Here is an 18,601-nt window from a genome sequence, read left to right as displayed (position 1 = left end):
AGTCAACATTCATGTAAGCAGCAGTCAAGAAATCAAATGACATATTGCATCATTAGGCAAATCTGTTTCAGAAGACCCCTTTAAAGTGTTGAAGAGCAAAGATGTCATTTTGAGGTCTAAGTTGGGGCCGATCCAAGCCATGGTATTTTCAATAACCTCATATGCATGTGAAAATTTGGACAGTGCATAAGGAGGACCATAGAAGAATTGATGCATTTAAGCTATGATGTTGGAGAAAAAATTTTAAAGTACCCTGGACTGCCAAAAGAACAAACCAATCTATGTTGGAAGAAGTACAGCCAAAGTGCTTCTTGGGGGCCAGAATGGCCAAACTATCTCTCATACTTTGGGCATATTATCAGGACGGATCAGTCCCTGGAGAAGGATATCATGTTTGGTAAAATGGGGAGGGTTAGAGAAAAAGCGGAAGACCTACAATGAGATGGATTGGCCCAACAGTAGCAGCGATGGGCTCAAATGTAGCAAATATTGTGAGGTTGCTGCATGACCCAGCAGTGTTTTTTTCTGTTGTGCATGGGGTCGCTATGAGTCAGTGGCACCTAACAACAACAGCCACAAAATATACTAATGGTGTCCTGGTGTGGCACTGTGGGTTAATGCACTGGACTTCAAGGTCGATACGAACTGCAAGGTCAGTGGTTCAAGCTCACCAGTTGCTCTTCAGAAACCATATACAGGGTAGCTATAAGTTGGAACTGACTCAACGACACTTAGCAACAACAAATATACTAATATATACTAATATGTTAGCATGCTAATAAAATATTATTGTTTTCATTTTCATATACTAATATATATTAATATATTAGTATGCTAACAAAATTTTATGGGACACTACATAAAAGATTTGGAAGCACTGATCTAAATTAAAGCAAGAGTTCTGAGAACTAAGAATCCTGGGAGAGCAATATACAACAGGATTCCATTCAGACAGCCCCATTATAAGTTGGTTCTGACATATCAAATACCTCTTTTTTTTTTTTTTTTTTTTAAGTTTTCATTATTATTGCCATTTATTGCCAGTATCTATAAATCTGATATTTGTCTTTGAGGCTTGGGAACATTACATATCTTTGAGGAAACATCTGTGAGTCAACATTTGAGAAAGATAACATCAGCAAATTATGCACTGCAAAATTGTATGGAGTACATGTAGGAAATGATCAGATGTACAAAAAAAGATGACTTATTATAACTCAAACACATCATAAGTTGGGGACTTTAAGTATGGCTTTAGGATATTTGTCATCGTCCATAAATCTGGGAAGTGTGTTCACAGAAATGAGACTATGAACTTGCAAAAGATTTCAAACCAAGACTTCATAGCATTCATTGATCTCAACAGTCTGTCGTATGCTATCTTTAGAACCTCAGCAACAACCATTCTTTCTCATGCCCTTTACATACCAGTCACAGAAGACTACTTGGCATTCTTCCAACATGTCAAGGATCTTCAGTTTGAGACCTTTTGCAGCTTGATCTGCATTGTTTCCTGCTTCTTATGCTTCAACCGTGATAGATTATTTGAAACTTCCAGAAATGCACTTTCAGGGTTCTGTCTCAGTCGCATGCTCTCATCAGGCTGAATGCTCTTAAAGTCTGCCTAGTGAACTCCTTGACATCCATCAGGACCCAACTGAAGTCCCATTCCTCTACAAACCTCCTACTATCCATTCTTGAAGAATTTGTTGTTCTTAACTTTATGGTACCACCTCACTTTACATTAATATTTGCATTATTGCACTCATTTTATTTTGCTGTAATGGCTTCAATATATTTTTCTTCCCACTAGATTTTATGCTACTAAAAAGTAAGAGCCCTAATTTATTCAACTTTATGAACATACCAACCAAGGAGCCCTTAGATATTGTTGTTGTTGTTAAGTGCCGTTGAGTCGGTTCCAACTCATAGTGACCCTGTATAGGGTTTCCAAGGAACAACTGGTGAGTTTGAACCATCGACCTTGCAGCTCAAACCAATCTTAAGGTTAAATGCTTATCCTACGGCACCACACCAGGACTCAGGGTGAAAAACATAGCACAATTTCCTTCTGATTTTCAGTGCTACTTGAGTGTCAGTATTTCTGGAAAGGAAAGGTAACCGTGGAAATTTGATGTACAGGAGTTGTAACGTTGGCTCTCAGCCATACTTCTATTCAGCATATCATATAGCATATCCAGAATGAGAAAACCCAGGGAGCCAGAGCCTGGTGGCAGCAACAATATGGAACAGATAGTGCAGTTTATGTTGACTGAAGAATAGTTAAGATTGAATAAGGAGATCATTGGGGGTGACCTTTCTGCTATCTTCTGCCAATGGCTTATGAGAAAGAAAATCTGGCAGAATAAGGACTCAATAATTATATGTTGAATACATGAATGAGTGAATTAACAAATGTGTTGCTCTATATTTATGGAAAAGGAGCTCTGGTGGTGTAGTGGACTAAGTGTTGCATTGCTAACTGCAAGGTCATCAGTTTGAATCCATCAGCTGTTCTTCAGGAAAAAAGATGGGGCTTTCTGTTCCTGTAGCACTGTGGGTGCATGTGCTGGACTGCAAAGTTGGTTTGGACCATAAGGTCGGTGGTTCAAGCTCACCAGCTGCTTCTCAGAAACCCTATGTGAGGTAGCTGCAGGTCAGAATCAATTCAATGCCACTTAGCAACAACAAAAACAAAGATTTTCTGCTTCAGAGATCCTTTACAGGGTCGCTATTAGTCGGGAGCAACTCTATGAAATACCACCAACACCACCAACATATTTATGGACGTTTTTAGAAAAGCATTCAGAGTCTTTTCAATGTCTATTTTTGAAATTCACTATTGTGAAGATAATAAAAAAAATTAAAAGGTGACTAGAGGCTTTGCATTAAATTTACTTCAGAGACTTTTTTTTCTTTTTGGTGAGCCACTTTGTACCAACCAGAGTTGGAAATGAATTATTCATAATTCATGTAAATATTAATGTAAAGTGAGGTGGTACCATAAAGTTAAGAACAACAAATTCTTCAAGAATGGATGGTAGGAGGTTTGTAGATGAATGGGACTTCAGTTGGGTCCTGATGGGTGTCAAGGAGTTCACTAGGCATTCATAAAATGCAGGTGATAAGAGATTTCTAGTTTACATGATATTTTGGGTCGTTCTTTGTGTCTTTATTCTACTTTCTCCCAAATCAATTGTTTTACTCTCTGTGAGTATATGCACACACAAGAATGTGTCATGTGCATATACCCATGCATGTATTTGTGTGTGAGATGTGTAGCCCAAAGACTGAAATAGGTGGGACAAGTCAATAATTGATATTTGTCTATTTGCAATAAAAAAAAAACACAGAGTCATCTAACTTCAAGTGTACTTTGTTCTAGATCTTGTTGTTGTTGTTATGTGCCGTGGAGTGGGTTCCAACTCATAGCGACCCTACACAGTTTTTCCGAGGCTGTAAATCTTTATGGGAGCAGACCACCTCATCTTTCTCTCGAGGAGCGGCTGGTAGTTTCGAACTGCTGACCTTGCGGCTCGCAGCCCGATTCGTAACCACTACGCTACCAGACCTAGACACTTTGAAAGATTCATTTCAATGTGACAATTCTAATGCATAGACATAGTGTATTGGCATTTAGTCATTAGAAGGAAAGTAATGCTTCTAACTTTCAGAAGAATATGAGGCTAAAATCCTGATGTCCATCCCATTTTTAAATCTCACTGCTATTACTCCACTGAGTCCCATATGACGTCATGACTACATTATTCTGTTCATTTTTCTGTCTTAACTCTTCTCTTATTTAATTTAATGTATACTGCACTATCCTATCAGGTTTATTTTCTAAACTATCACAGCATCTTCATAAATGGTTTTACTTCCTATATCACAAAGGCTATCAGGCATGAATGCTCTGAACTTTCTGCCCTTCCCCCAATTCTACAAACATTTCTGCATATGCTGGAGCTTTGCCATTGTAGTGGTTTCAGAGCACCATGACAACTTTTATGTCCAAGACTAATACAGCCACCTGTGCTGTGGACCTCATTCCCTCCCACCATCTCTAGGACCTAGATCCATCAACTGCCTCTTTTCTTTCCTGTGTCTTTAGTCTGTTTTTCTGTTTGTTTTCTTTAGCTCTTTCCTGTTAACCTATGTTGTTGTTGTTAAGTACTGTCTTGTTGATTCCGACCCATAGTGACTATTTATAGGGTTTCCAAGGAGCAGCTGGTGAGCTTGAACCACCAATCTTGCAGTTTAAATGACTTTGCAGTCTGGCACAATAGCCCACAGTGCCACACCAGGACTCAACCCCCTCCCTGCCCCCCACTTCTCTAGCTACCACTCTGAATTTCTCCTTCTACTCTTTCCCAAACTTCTTGAAAGACTGTACTCAGTTTGCTTTCTCTGCTTGCATCCTTTCCCTACTGATACTGCCTCCATTGTTCTACTGAAACTGCTCTACACATGTTACTTCTGGCTGCTTAGGTGCAAATCCAATATGCAGTTTTCATTATTTGTTTATCCAATCTGTGTGCAGCTTTTGATACTGTTGTCAAGAATCCTTCTTTCCCTATTTTCCATGAAGCTATTTCTCTTGATTCTCTTAACTCTATAACCACTCCTTCTGCTTTTCCTCTGCCTACCTTACTTACTGGTGCATCCTTTGTAATCTCTTCTTGCCTACAAATAATTGATATCTCCAGGTCCACAGTGTCACCATATGCTGAAGACTCTAATCTCTCTCTTCAGCTCTCCTTCAGCTTTCTTCTGTTTGCTGAAATCAGTCACATACTGGACACCCTGGTCTACCTGCAGTATAACTTGGTGACTTTCCCTTTTCCCAGAGCTGTTGCGTCTCCAGTATGCCAGGGTAAATGACACCACCATTTCTATTATTCTCTCTTCTATATACATAAACCAATTAGGCATGTATTCCTTTGAGCCCGTTTCCTTTAATCAGCTATCCTGCCACATTCCTAGTTTTGGTACCCATTAGTATTAGTCTGTACTATTGCAATAACCTCGTAACTAATCTTGTCTTCACATCCCTTCTATACTTCCTCATTCATTTTGCTTCTAAAATACAAATCCGATTTGCTCACCACTTTTCAATAGACATCTGTTATTTATAGAAGTGTTGGTCGAAGTTCAGTCAATAATGTACCAGCTTTAAGACTTAACTTCCGTGTAATTTTAAAATCAACTTCTTTGTTTTTGACTTGACATATTCACTAATTCCATAATACTTATGGAACCATATAGACAGTTCTAGAATAATAATGAGATAAGAAAACATATCAGATAATAATAGTCTTTGAAGAGGGTTACAATAGGGTGAATTGTTGGGGGACTAAGTTGGCAGGAAAGATCTCTTGCAGGAAGTAGTATTCAGGCTGAATTCTAAATGATAAGGAAGCAGCCACAATCAGGCAAAGAACATTCTAGGAATTCTTATGTTGGACATCTAGGTAGAAACATCCTGTTAGAAGTTGGGTATAGCACTAATATTAATAAGTGATGGGTTTTCAAGGAATACTATCACCAAACTAGAACTTACTTTGGCTCTCCAGGAAAAAAGAGTAGTAAAGGAAATAATATGTGAGTAAGAATTAATTTCATCACTTATTTGTCAGTTTGTCGTATTGATGTGGTTTGTGTGTTGATGTGGAAGCTTTGCCACTGGCATTTGTAGAGCTCTGGTAGCGTAGTGGTTACGAATCGGGCTGCGAACCTTAAGGTCAGCGGTTCGAAACTACCAGCCGCTCCGTGGGAGAAAGATGAGGCTTTCTACTCTCGTAAAGATTTACACCCTCGGAAACCCTGTACAGGGTCGCTATGGGTCGGACCCGACTCGATGGCACATAACAACAACAACAAAGGGTCACCCATGGTAGCCGGGTTTCACTGGAGCTTCCAGATTAAGACATTAATAAGAAGGAGAGGCGGACTGCTTCTGGATGGGTTAGCCACTGAAAACCTCATGAATAGCAGTGGAACATCATCAGATATAGTGCCAGAAGATGAACCTCTCAAGTTGGAAGCCACTCAAAATATTCTGAGAGCTGCCTCCTCAAAATGTTGTTGTTGTTAAGTGCTGTCAAGTTGATTCCAACTCATAGTGACCCTGTATAGGGTTCCTGAGGAGCAGCTGGTAGGTTTGAACAATAAAGTTGAATATAATGACATGAGTGAAGCAAAGCTTTGAGGACCTTCATTTGCCAAGATGATGCAACTCAACATGAGAAGAAATAACTGCAAACATCCATTAGTAATCAGAAGGTGGAATATACAAAGTATGTGTCTAGGAAAATTGGAAACTGTCAGAAATGAAATGGCATGCATAAAGATCAGTATCTTTAGCATTAGTGAGCTGAAATGGACTGGTATTGGCCATTTTGAATCAATTATATGGTTTTCTATTCTGGAAATGACAAATTGGTGAGGATTAGAGTTGCATTCATTGTCAAAAAGAACATTTCCAGATCTGTCTTGAAGTACAGTGCTGCCTATGGTAGGATAATAGCCACATGCCTATAAAAAAGATCAGTTAATACCACTATTACTCAAATTTACACCTCAATCACTAAAGTCGGTGCGACTTTATTGAAGTCATTAAGTGACTTCATTAAATTAATGAGATTAATGAAATTGAAGAATTCTTTCAACTTCTTCTGTCTGAAATTGATCAAATATGCAGTCAAGATGCATTCATAGTTACTGGTGATTGGAATGCAAAAGTCAGAAACAAAGAGGAAGGGTGTGTATTTGGAAAATATGACCATGGTGATAGAAATGATGCTGGTAGAATTTTACAAGTCAGGTAGGTGACTTATCCATTGCAAATGTCTTTTTTTTTTTCAACAATATAAAAGGTGACTATACACAAGGACCTCACCAAATGAAATACATAGGAATCAAATTGACTACATCTGTGGGAAGAGACGATGGAGAAGCACAGTATCAGCAACCAAAACAAGGGCAGTGGGTGACTGTGGAGTAGACTATCAATTTGCTTATATGCAAGTTCATGTAGGAGTTGAAGAAAATGGAAACAAATCAACGAGAGCCAAAATAGGACCTTGAATATATTTTACCTGAATTTTTTTCTTTATTTTGGGGTGGGTGGGATGAGTGGGTAGGAGTAGGGAGTGAGAGTTAGAGTTAGGACTAGCATTAATGTTAGGAGAAAGGGTTGGGCTAGGACTAAGAGTAAGGCTTGTTTTAGTTTTTAGGGTTATATTTAAGTTTATTTTTATGTATTATATCTTTATTAAAGTCTATTTGATTTCCTTTTCATTTGGAAATTCTGTAACTATATTATTTCCTCATTGTACCTTATTTATTTACTTTGTTGCAACTATATCTTTGGTTCTTTATTTTCAGTTTTGCAATTCTGTTTTACTTTGAATATTTCTATATCTGGGTTGAGTCTAGGTGATATTGTCGTGTATGTTAGTCTCAGGTTGTCTGCTATTGTTGGTTCTCTGTCCCCTCAAAAAAATCCCTTTAGTATTTTTTATAAAGTTAGTTAGATTTTTACAAATTCCTTTCATTTTGTTTGTCTGCAAGTGACCTAATTTCACTGTCATACTTGATGGACAATTGTATGGATATATGATTTTTGATTGGCAATTTGTTTCTTTCAGAGTTTTATGTTATTCCACTGACATCATGCTTGCATGTTTTCTTCTGAGAAATCAGACCTTAATTTTATTCTCCTTTGTAGGTAACTTTTGTTTTTCCTGAGATGCCCTCAGAAGTCTTTCCTTGTTTTTTGATTTTGAAAAGTTTGATTATAATATGTCTTGGTATTTTTCTTTTGGGATCTATCCTGTTTGGAGTTCATTCAACTTCTTGAATGGTTATTTTCTTGTCTTTCATGATGTTAGGAAAGTTTTCTTCCAACTCTTGGGACAATAGTCTCTATGAATTTTTTTGGGGGGTGTCTCTTTCTGTCCTGGAATTTCAAGTTATTCCTCTTCAAAGTGTCCCACATAAATCTTAGGCTTTCTTCAGATTTCTCTGTTCTTTTTTCTGATTGTTCCTCTGGAGGTGGTAGTTGTGTGCCATGGAGTTGGTTCTGACTCATAGTGACTGTACAGTGTTTCCAAAGCTGTAAATTTTCACGGGACTAGAAAACCTCAACTTTCTCTCATGAAACAGTTGGTAGTTTCAAACTGCTGATCTTGAGGTTAGCAGTCCGACTTGTAACTGCTATGCTACCAGACCTACTTGATTGTTCCTCTAGCAGATAAATATTGAGAGATTTTTCCTCAAGCTCAGTAATTTGGTCTTTCATTGACTCAATTCTAATTCTTTGCCCTTTCAGTGAATTATGTATTTCTGAAGCCTTAGTGAGTGGTTATGAATCAGGCTGCTAATCTCAGTCAGCAGTTCAAAACTACCAGCTGTTGTTCTGCGGGAGAAAGTTGAAGCTTTCTGTTCCCGAAAAGATTTACATCCTTGGAAACCCTATGCAGGGTTGCTATGAGTCGGAACCGACTCCATGGCACATAACAACAATAACAAGTGCTTACCTTCTGGCTTTCTAATTGCTGTTTTTGTATGGTTCCCATTTTCTCAGTTTGTTTCCTGAGTTCTTCTATAGTTTGTCTGTTTTTCCTTGATTTCATCTGCAATTTTCACAATCATTCTCTCAATCTGTGGATGTTGCATAAATAGCATTCTTTTAAATTCCTTATAAGGTAGTTAGTTCTAAGGAACTCTGATAGTGTAGTGGGTTATGAGTTGGACTGTTAATTGAAAGGCCAGCAGTTGGAATCTACCTTATCTCTCTGTGGAAGAAAGATAAGGGTTTCTGCTCCTATGAAGATCTACAGCCTTGGAAACGCTATCCAGGTTCTCTATGAATTGGAAGCAACTCCAGAGCAAATCACCACACCACCACCACCAGGTAGTTTCAATCCCATTTCTGACGTTATGTTCCTGACTCTGTATTATGGTCTTTTGTTTGAGGCACTCTATCTTGTTTCTTCATGTAAGTTAAAAGTGTTTTCTCTCAGATATTGTAGTGTCTTATTTATATTTAATTGATGATTGTATGCTGGTGTGTTTTCAGGCATTCATCACTTGTCTCCTTGTGGACGTGGTAGATACTGAAAGCTTGAATACAGTTCTCTGTTCACAATTTGTGTAACATAGTTCAGGGAAGGTTCCCACAACTACAGTAGTGGGGACGCTGTGCCTGGTGCCCTACCCCTGGTAGAGCAGAGGCTGTGCATGAGAAGGTGCCAGTGGTGGTTGCATTGGGGAGTTAAAAGACTTACCATGGTCCTGGCTACCAGGAGAGCATGGGAACAAGGGAGAACTGCACTTCCTTGCTGCCAGTCTCCAGCTGTGTCCTGTGCCTGCAGGCGATATCAACAGATGCTAGCAAAAGTTCAAGATAGCTGCAGCATTTCACACCATCCCATTGTTTGCCCATTTTTCTTCTCTTACTGCTAATGTTCAGCTTCCTCTTTAATGTTCAGCCACTCAGTTTACTTCTCCATCCTATCATCTGATGCTCAGGGTTCCAGGATTACCTGGAACCTGTTTCACTCAGTTTCCCATGTCTTTGTGGCAGAGGATAGGCTCAGTGCTTCTGCCTACTCCACCATTTTGCCCCCATATGTGAATTTAAAGACCATCTCAAGAATAGATTTGATGCATTAAACATTAATGATTGAAGACCAGAAGAACTGTGAATTACACCCAGACCGTCATACATGAAGAAAGCAAAGGATCATTAAACAGACAGAAAAGAAAGAAAGGTCAAAATGGATGTCAGAAGAGAGTGAAACTTTCTCTTTAACATAGAGAAGTCAAAGCTACTGGAAGAAATGGTGAAGTAAAAGAGTTGAACAGAAAATTTCAAAGAGCAACTCAAAAAGCCAAAGTAAAATATAATAATGAAATGTGCCAAGACTTGGAGTTAGAAAATACACAGGGAAGATTGCACTCAGTATTTCTCAAGCTAAAAGAACTGAAGAAAACATTTAAGTTTCAGGTTGTAATGTTGAAGGATTCTGTGTATAAAATATTGAAAGATGCAGAAACATCAAAAGAAGATGAAAGAAAGACAGATGGTACAGAGATTCACTGTACCAAAAAGAATTCACTTATGTCCAACCATTTTAAGAAGTAGCATATGATCAAGAAGCAATATTGAAGGAAAAAAATCCAAGCAGCACTGAAGACATTGATAAAAACAAGGCTCTAAGAACTTATGGAAAACATATTGAAATCTTTCAACAAACTGATGCAGCACAGGAGATGCTCACTAGTCTATGCCAAGAAATGTGGAAGACAACTACCTGAGCAATTGATTGGAAGAGATCCATATGTGTGCCCATTCCAAATAAAGGTGCCCCAATGAAATTCAGAAATCAAATAATATCATTAATGTCACCTACAACTAAAATTTTGCTGATTATAATTTTAAAAAATTATTGCAACAATACATTAACAAGGAACTGCCAGAAATTCAAGTTGGATTTATAAGAAAATGTGGAAATAGGGAAATCATTGCTGATAGCAGAGGAATCTCGGCTAAAAGCAGAGAATACCAGAGAGATGTTTACTTGTGCTTTATTGATTACACAATGACATTCAACTGTGTGGATCACAACAAATTATAGGCAACAGTGAGAAGAGTCGGTGTTATAGTACACTCTATTGTGCTCATGAGGAACCTTCTACGTACTCATGAGGAACCTCTACAGAGACCGAGAGGCAGTTATTCAAATAACAAGGGGATACTTGGGAAAACAGTAAGGAGCTCTGGGAGCGTAGTAGTTATGAATCGGGCTGCAAACCGCAAGGTCAGCAGTTTGAAACTACTAGCTGTTCCACGGGAGAAAGATGAGGCTTTCGGCTCCTGTAAAGATTTATAGCCTCGGAAACCCTGTACAGGGTCCTTATGAGTCAGAATCAACTCCACGGCACATAAAAACAACAAAAACTGAATGGTTTAAAATCAGGAAAGGTGTGTGTCAGGGTTGTATCCATTCATTATACTTATTCAACATATAAGATAAGCAAATAATCTGAGGAGCTATAAAGAAGAATGTGGCTTTAGGATTGGAGGAAGACTCATTAATAACCTGCTTTATATGCAGATGAAAAAAATTGCACATCATGATAAATGGAGGAAAGACTGAAGGTGTCAAAGACTTCATTTTGCTTGAATCCATAATCAGCACTCATGAAAGCAGCTGACAAGAAATCAGACAACATACTGCATTGGGCAAATCTGCTGCAAAAGATCTCTTTAAAGTTTTAAAAAGCAAAGAAGTGAGTTTGGGGACTAAGATGCTCTGGACCCAAGCCATGGTATTTTCAATCGCTTCATATGCATATGAAAGTTGGGCAATGAATAATGAAGATGGTAGAGGAACTGACATATTTGAATTATGGTGTTTGTGAAGAATACTTAAAGTACCATGCATTACCAGAAGACAAAGAAATAGATCTTGGAAGAAGTACAGCCAGAATGCTCCATAGAAGTGAGGATGGTGGGAGTTTATCTCCTGTATTTTATCAGGAGGGACCAATCTCTGGAGGAGGACATTGTGCCTGGTAAAGTGGAGGGCCAGCAGCAAAGAGGAAGATTCCCAATGAAATGAATCGACACAGTGGTAGCATCAATGGATTCAAGCATAACAGCAATTGTGAGATTGACTCAGGTCCAGGCAGTGGACATAGTACGGCCACTATGAATCAGAATGGACCAGACGACACCAAATAACGACAACAACAGGAATTAATTATGTGTATAGGTACCATGTGAAATCATCTAATGGACTACTTGGGGAAACAATAACCTACAGGGAAAAATGTAAACATTTAGAATAATATATAGACTTACTGATATGTGATTCCTATCTCTCATAATCGTTATGATTTTTGTCACATGTACATCCTGATTTCTAAGGAGGATTCCGGTTGTACTTCTTCCAACACAGATTGCTTTGTTCTTATGGCAATCCATTGTACTTTCAATATTTTTCTCCAATACCAAAATCCAAATGCATTGATTCTTCTATAGACTTCCTTCTTCATTGTCCAACTTTCATATGCACATGAAGCGATGAAAAATAGCATGGTTTGGGTCAGGAGTTCTTAAACTGGTATCTTGTTTTTTAACACTTTACAGAAGTTTTGCGCAGCAGATTTGCCTAATGTAATACATCATTTGATTCTTTGCTGCTTCCATGAGTATTGATTGTGTATCCAAGCAGAATGAAATTTTTAGCAACTTCAATCTTTTTTCCATCAATCATAATGTTATATATTTGTTCAGTTGTAAGAATTTTTGTTTTCTTTACACTGAGGTGAAATTTATACTGAAGACTGTGACTTTGGTCTTCAGTAATTATTTTAAGGTCTCTTCACTTCCAACAAGGAAGGTTCTTCCTTCCTTCCTTCCTGTTTCTTTTTTCAAGTTGTTGTTGTTGTTGTTGTGAAGTGCTGTCGAGATGGTTCCAACCTATAGCGACCTGTATAGGGTTTTTGAGGCGCAGCTGGTAAGCTTGAACCGCCGACCTTGCAGTTCAAATGGCTTTGCAGTGTGGTGCATTAATCCACAGCGACACACCAGGATTAATTCCAAAAGCTGAGCTAAAAGTGAAAAGCACCTCAAAATGAGAATAAAACCTTTGGGAGTTCTTACAAGAAAATACATGTATCATTGTTAAGTACCAATGTAGAAGCAGCCTGTAAGCCTTAAAATGCTTATCACTGTGGTTTCCATAGTGCCAGTATATATGCAAAGTTGGTCTGGCTGCACTGAAAGCCATTAAAGGTCATGGAAGTAAAAACAAAAGTCAGACTGTCTGTGTGAACCTTTGACAACTGAGTGCCAATTTCCTCCACTTCACATTTCCTCAGAAGCCAGCGAGAGGTGGCAGTAATGCTCTTTTCCCTTTCCTCTCTGTCTCTGTCTGTCTGTCTCTCTCAGTTGTAAATTAATGTATATTATTTGAGTCCCAGAAAAAATAATCCAAATTACAGTGGCAGGTTACCAATCTGTTACTTTTAATACATACTAAAATGAGTGCTTTTTTCTTTTAAAATGGCCACCTTTTGCGGGAGGAGCAGGGCACTCTTTTCCTCTATGTCAAATAAAAATAGCTTCCGATAAGTGATTATCTCAGGAATATCCACATAGCCACATAGGAGAATCGTAATGCCAGACATAGTACATTCCACATTTTTCTTTAGTTGTGTTATAATTTTTGAGTACCAATCAGGAGGTTGCTGAAATGTCAGGAGGGTATGTGTGATAAATTATATGAGTTGAAAAAGTAGCTACACGTAGTGGGGTACATTTGTCTTGGCATTTAGAGTTTAAGAAACAGCTGTGTACTAGAAAGAGTATTTTTTTGGAGTGGAAAAATATGTAAAAGAGAAAACATGAATCAATTCTGCAAGCGTTTATTGAGTAATTACTATATGCATGGCACTCTGCTAGCTACAATTGAGTCATTCAAGGCTTAAATTTGTTGAATTACTTCTTCAAGGTCTCACTGTTAATAAATAATTCAGTATAGGCTATTATGATTCTGAAGCCTATACTTTTCATTCCTTTTCTATATTATCTCGCAATTGCATTTGTTAAAAGGGCAAGGGTTTGCATTACATGGTTCTATAACTGGGCTTCTCCCATCATACCTGGCTCTCAGTCCCCATGCCTTAGAGTGATTCTTATCTCATTAGTCTTCCTATGAACAAAGACAGTCTTATTATCCACTGTCATTGAGTTACCCCAACTCATAGCAACCCTACATGGGTTTCCTAGACTGTAAATCTTTAAACAAGCAGACAGCCTTATCTTTCTCCTGTAGAGTGGCTGGTAAGTTGTTGTTATTGTTAAGTGCTGTTGAGTCGATTCCACACCATAGTGACCCTGTATAGGGTTTCTTAGAAATGACTGGTGAGATTGAACTGCCAACCCTGGAGTTCAAACCGATTTTGCAATCCAGCGCATTAATCTGCAGAACCACACCAGGATTCCAGTTTTAGCAGACCCTAAATTTCATATCTACTGTAAACCATTGTTGTTAAGTGTCATCAAGTCAATTCTGACTCATAGTGACCCTGTATAGGGTTTCCAAGCTGTAAATCTTTGTGGAAGCAGAATGCCTCATCTTTTTCCCTCAGAGCAGTTTGTAGGCTCAAACTGCTACCCTTGTTGTTTTTAGTCCAGTGCTAAGCACGCAGAATCAACATGCTTCCATTGACTTCTACTCAAGCCATTAAATAGTTGTTTTTGCTATGTGCCGTGGAGTGGATTCCGACTCATAGCAACCTTGTATAGGGTTTCCGAGGCTGTAAGTCTTTACGGGAGCAGAAAGCCTCATCTTTCTCTCACAGAACAGCTGATAGTTTCGAACTGCTGACCTTGAGGTTCACAGCCCGATTCGTAACCACTACGCTACCAGAGCTCCTTATTACAATAGTACTGACACTACTAATGATAAGAATAATCATTGAGCACTTATTATATGATTGGAACTCTGCCAAGGACTTTGGAAGCCTTATTTCATGTAGTATTTCAATGATGGTTCAAGGTTTATATTCTGGAAGCGTTCTGGTTGCACTTCTTCCAAGACAAATTTGTTCTTATGGCAGTCCATGGTACATTTTTAGCACCCTTTGTGGAGTCCTGGGTGACAACGTAGGATAAGCACTAGACTGCTAACCACAAGATTGGCAGTTCAAACCCACCAACCATTTCATGGAAACTTTATACAGGGTTTCTATGCATTGGAATTGACCCATAGACACACAGCCACCACCACCTTGGTTGGTACTGTGCAGCTAGGTTACTAGTCACTAGCCAAGGATCTGTGACTTCTGCTACTTATGGCCTCAAAAGAAGCACTTCATAATAAGTCATGGTATTTTCCTTCTTAAGTCACCCAGATATTAGGTCCTTGAAGTGCAAGAGTATTGACTCTCTCTTTATTCTCATTGAATCAATAGAAACCAGGAGACTAGAAGGAGCCAACCAGATCAGCTATCTTCCCCTCTCTCTCCCAACCACTTTTAGTCAGGTTCCCTGTGTGGCTGAGCAGCTGAATCTTGTAAGTGATGGTCCCTGTATCTCCATGGTGTGTTATGATGCAGCAGCTTGCATGGTAGCCTTCTATTGCTCCCCATACTTATCAACGTTACCTTGTTTTTCCCTTACTCTCTCTACCCTAAGGGTGGGGGTGAGGTGTTGCATTTCCCAACCAAAGCCAGTTAATTCATGCTCCAGGTTCCATTTTCTAGGGGACTCAGACTAAGATAAAGTTGCATAGAACTGTAAGGTATATTTTAATAAGGGCTTTCACAGAATTATTAAAAGTGCTTTGGAAACCTAGAGGAGAAAGAGGAGATTAATTTAATCCAGCTTGGCATTGAATGAGTCTAAAGATGGGTAGCATTTTTGACTGCTTGCTAAGTGCCACGCACTATTCTAAGAGTTGTATGCTATGATTTCCTCCATCTTACATATGAGTAAACCAAAGCATGTGGGTTGCCAGGAGTCATAATTGGCTCAACAACAACTGGTTTGGTTTAAACTAAAGCATGACAAGGTTAAGAAATTTACTCAAGATTATACCTTACTCTTCCACAGCCTATTAGTAGAGGAGCTAGGATTCAAATCCTGCCCTAAACCCGATGTCTTAACTATTATTCTACTGAATAATTGTATGAAAATTGCAATGAGGGGAGAGGATAAAGTTGAATGAATTGCCTAACTCCAAAATTTGAGACTCTTGAACCAAAGGATGAAAGGAGAAACATTAGACTTAAGAGAAGGGAGGAAATGGAAACTTCAAGGGTCCTTATGTATGCTTCAGGGTCCTTTCTCTCCATGCAAACCTCTCTCCATTGCAACAGTACCCCCACCCCCACCCCCTGGCTTGACACTCTTACACTATATTATAACTGAAATAGTTTTGCTTCCAGGATTAGTGTTGAACCAGAATTCTTCTATCAACTCTGTTTTGCCTTAAAAAAAAAAAAAATCAGTCTACATAAATTCTTTTATTCCACAGTAAGAGATAAGGAGGCCAAAAATAAAAATATCTGAATCAGTTTCAGTTATAAATGATAATATCAAACTCTTTTCTGCTTGGATGGAGAGAGAAAGTAAGCAGGCATTGAAAACAAAACATCAAATTTTTAACAGAACTCAAATAGACAACTTCCCAAATCACTAATGCTTTGCAACAGGTTTATGATAATGCTGTCCCACATAAAAGAATAGTTTTAAACTGATCAAGCAATTGTAAGAAGTTTGGGGAAACCTCAAAGATAAATTCAAGGCAGAGAGGTCAACTCGGAAGAATATGGCATCTGTTTTGGGGATTTCAAAGGGGTAATCTTGACAAATTTTCATGAAGGGCATAGGATGACCCAGGAGGGCTTATTAGGAAGAAGTTTTAAGAAAACTGTACTGGTAAGAAAAAGGCCAGGGGGCCTGTGTCAGGTGCATCCACCAGAACAGTGCATCTACCTGCTCATTCTTTGAGGGCAGTGAAGGTTGTCCTAGAAGAATTTCCTTGGGAAATCATACAGCTGTAGACTTGCCCAATCAAAGCTTCTTTCTGCTCCCAAAATTCAAAGAACATAGGGAACACAACCTGAGTCTCACAAGAATGTCAAAGTCACTAATTTGATGTGGTGTAAACAGAAGAGCACAGACTTCTTTGGGAAAAGGATCAGAGATGGAAACACCACATTCAGAAGTGTATGGACTTAGATGGAGGATATGTTGAGAAATATCACATTTTGACATTTTCCTTTAATAAAGGTTTCTCTGATTTTGTGGAGTTCTGGTGTGGCGCTGTAGGATAAGCACTACATCCCAAGATTGGTGTGCACTGCAAGGTCTGCAGTTTGAACTCACCAACAGTTCCTCAGAAATCATATGCAAGGGTTTTTATGACTCAGAAGCAACTCAATGGAACTTAACAACAACAATGAGTTTTGTAGCAACACTTTTTTACTTACCTTTGTACACCTGAAAATAAATACTTGAAACGTATTTGTTGAATGAAAAACAAAACAAAACAAAAGTAAAAATGAAAAACCCAATTAACGGCAATCCTATGTGTGCAGAGACCTGTGCTCTATAAAGTTTTCAAAATTATGACCTTTCAGAAGCAGATCACCAGGACTTTCTTCCAAGGCTCATCTGGATGGGTTCAGACTGCCAATCTTTCTGTTAGTAGCTAAATGCTTAAGTGTTTGTATGACCAAGGGATGCCACTTGGATTGACATTTAGGAAAACAGGCTGGAGGCAGAGAAGGTGTCCCTATCCAATTACAACTTTTATTCATGGTTCTGCTCTACTCATCTTCATCTGAGGTCAAGCAAAGAAAACTCAGCATAGTAGTCTTGTGGGGTCATACATAATGGAAACTAGGAGCTCTGGTAGCGTAGTGGTTACGAATCGGGCTGTGAACCTTAAGGTCAGCGGTTCGAAACTACCAGCAGCTCCGCGGGAGAAAGATGAGGCTTTCTACTCCTGTAAAGATTTACACCCTCGGAAACCCTGTACAGGGTCACTATGGGTTGGAACCGACTCGACGGCACTTAACAACAACAACAACAATGATTAAATAGTATGGTTAATCAAAGATCTTATCCATGATAAAACACTTATTCAAAATGGACAGAAGTCTACAGAAAATGTCAGCTGTTTTAAACAAGGGAAGTATAATAATACTGCTAATGTTATGGGAACAAAAGAATATTATGGTTCAGATCTGGCTGCAACAAACGTTATTACAGGAAAATCCTCTATTGAAGGGTAGTATTTTAATTCTGCGAATGATAATCCATTTAGTTAAAATCATATTTGTTACACTTTATTAGTCAATAATAGTTAGGGTCCCAGACTTTATTGTATTAAATGTAGTATATAGATGTGTGAAATGAGAGTGAAGAAGATAAATAGGAACTGGAAACAGTTGAAGTAAAGAAATTAGAATCCTATGAAGTTTCCAAACATGACTTTCAAAAAATTAATTTTCCACATGTATGAAAACAGCTTAAGTTTTCTTCACTTTGTTCAGTGGCCCTGTACACATTTGATATTCCTAGGGATGACATCATTTTGAACTAGATCAGCAATTTATTAGTGTTGTTGCTCAAACCTATGCATGCTGTAGTTATTTAATATTAGAATAATCCCTGTCATAATGAATCTTTTTAGTTACATTCTATTTCTTAAACTTTGGGGTATTTGTTTCGTTAATTAAAGCTAACAAGTGCAGGGAAGAGGTTGTGTCTGCACTGCATGAGTATCTTCCATGAAACAAGGGGAATCTGTTTCAGAACAATTAAAATCTCCCTACAGTCTTGGTTGAAATGGACTGGTTTTGGCCATTTTGAATCTCATGACCACATGGTTTACTCTGCCGGAAATGACAAATTAAAGAGGAATGGTGTTGCATTCACTGTCAAAAAGAACATATCCAGATCAGTCATGAGGTACAACACTGTCTGTGATAAGATAATATCCATGGGCCTACAGGGAAGCCCAGTTAATACCACTATTATTCAAATTTATGCACCAACCACTAAAGCCAGTGA

General features: G+C 38.5%; 1 pseudogene; it reads left to right on the top strand.

The window, feature by feature from the left end:
• The first annotated feature begins 6,783 nt into the window (after nt 1-6,783).
• LOC102833934 overlaps nt 6,784-18,601 on the top strand; it is a 20,928-nt pseudogene continuing 9,110 nt past the window's right edge.

This window comes from Chrysochloris asiatica, unplaced genomic scaffold (genome assembly GCF_000296735.1).
Source record: "Chrysochloris asiatica unplaced genomic scaffold, ChrAsi1.0 scaffold00002, whole genome shotgun sequence".
Lineage (NCBI taxonomy): Eukaryota > Metazoa > Chordata > Mammalia > Afrosoricida > Chrysochloridae > Chrysochloris > Chrysochloris asiatica.
This window is presented reverse-complemented; position numbering and strand designations above follow the sequence as displayed.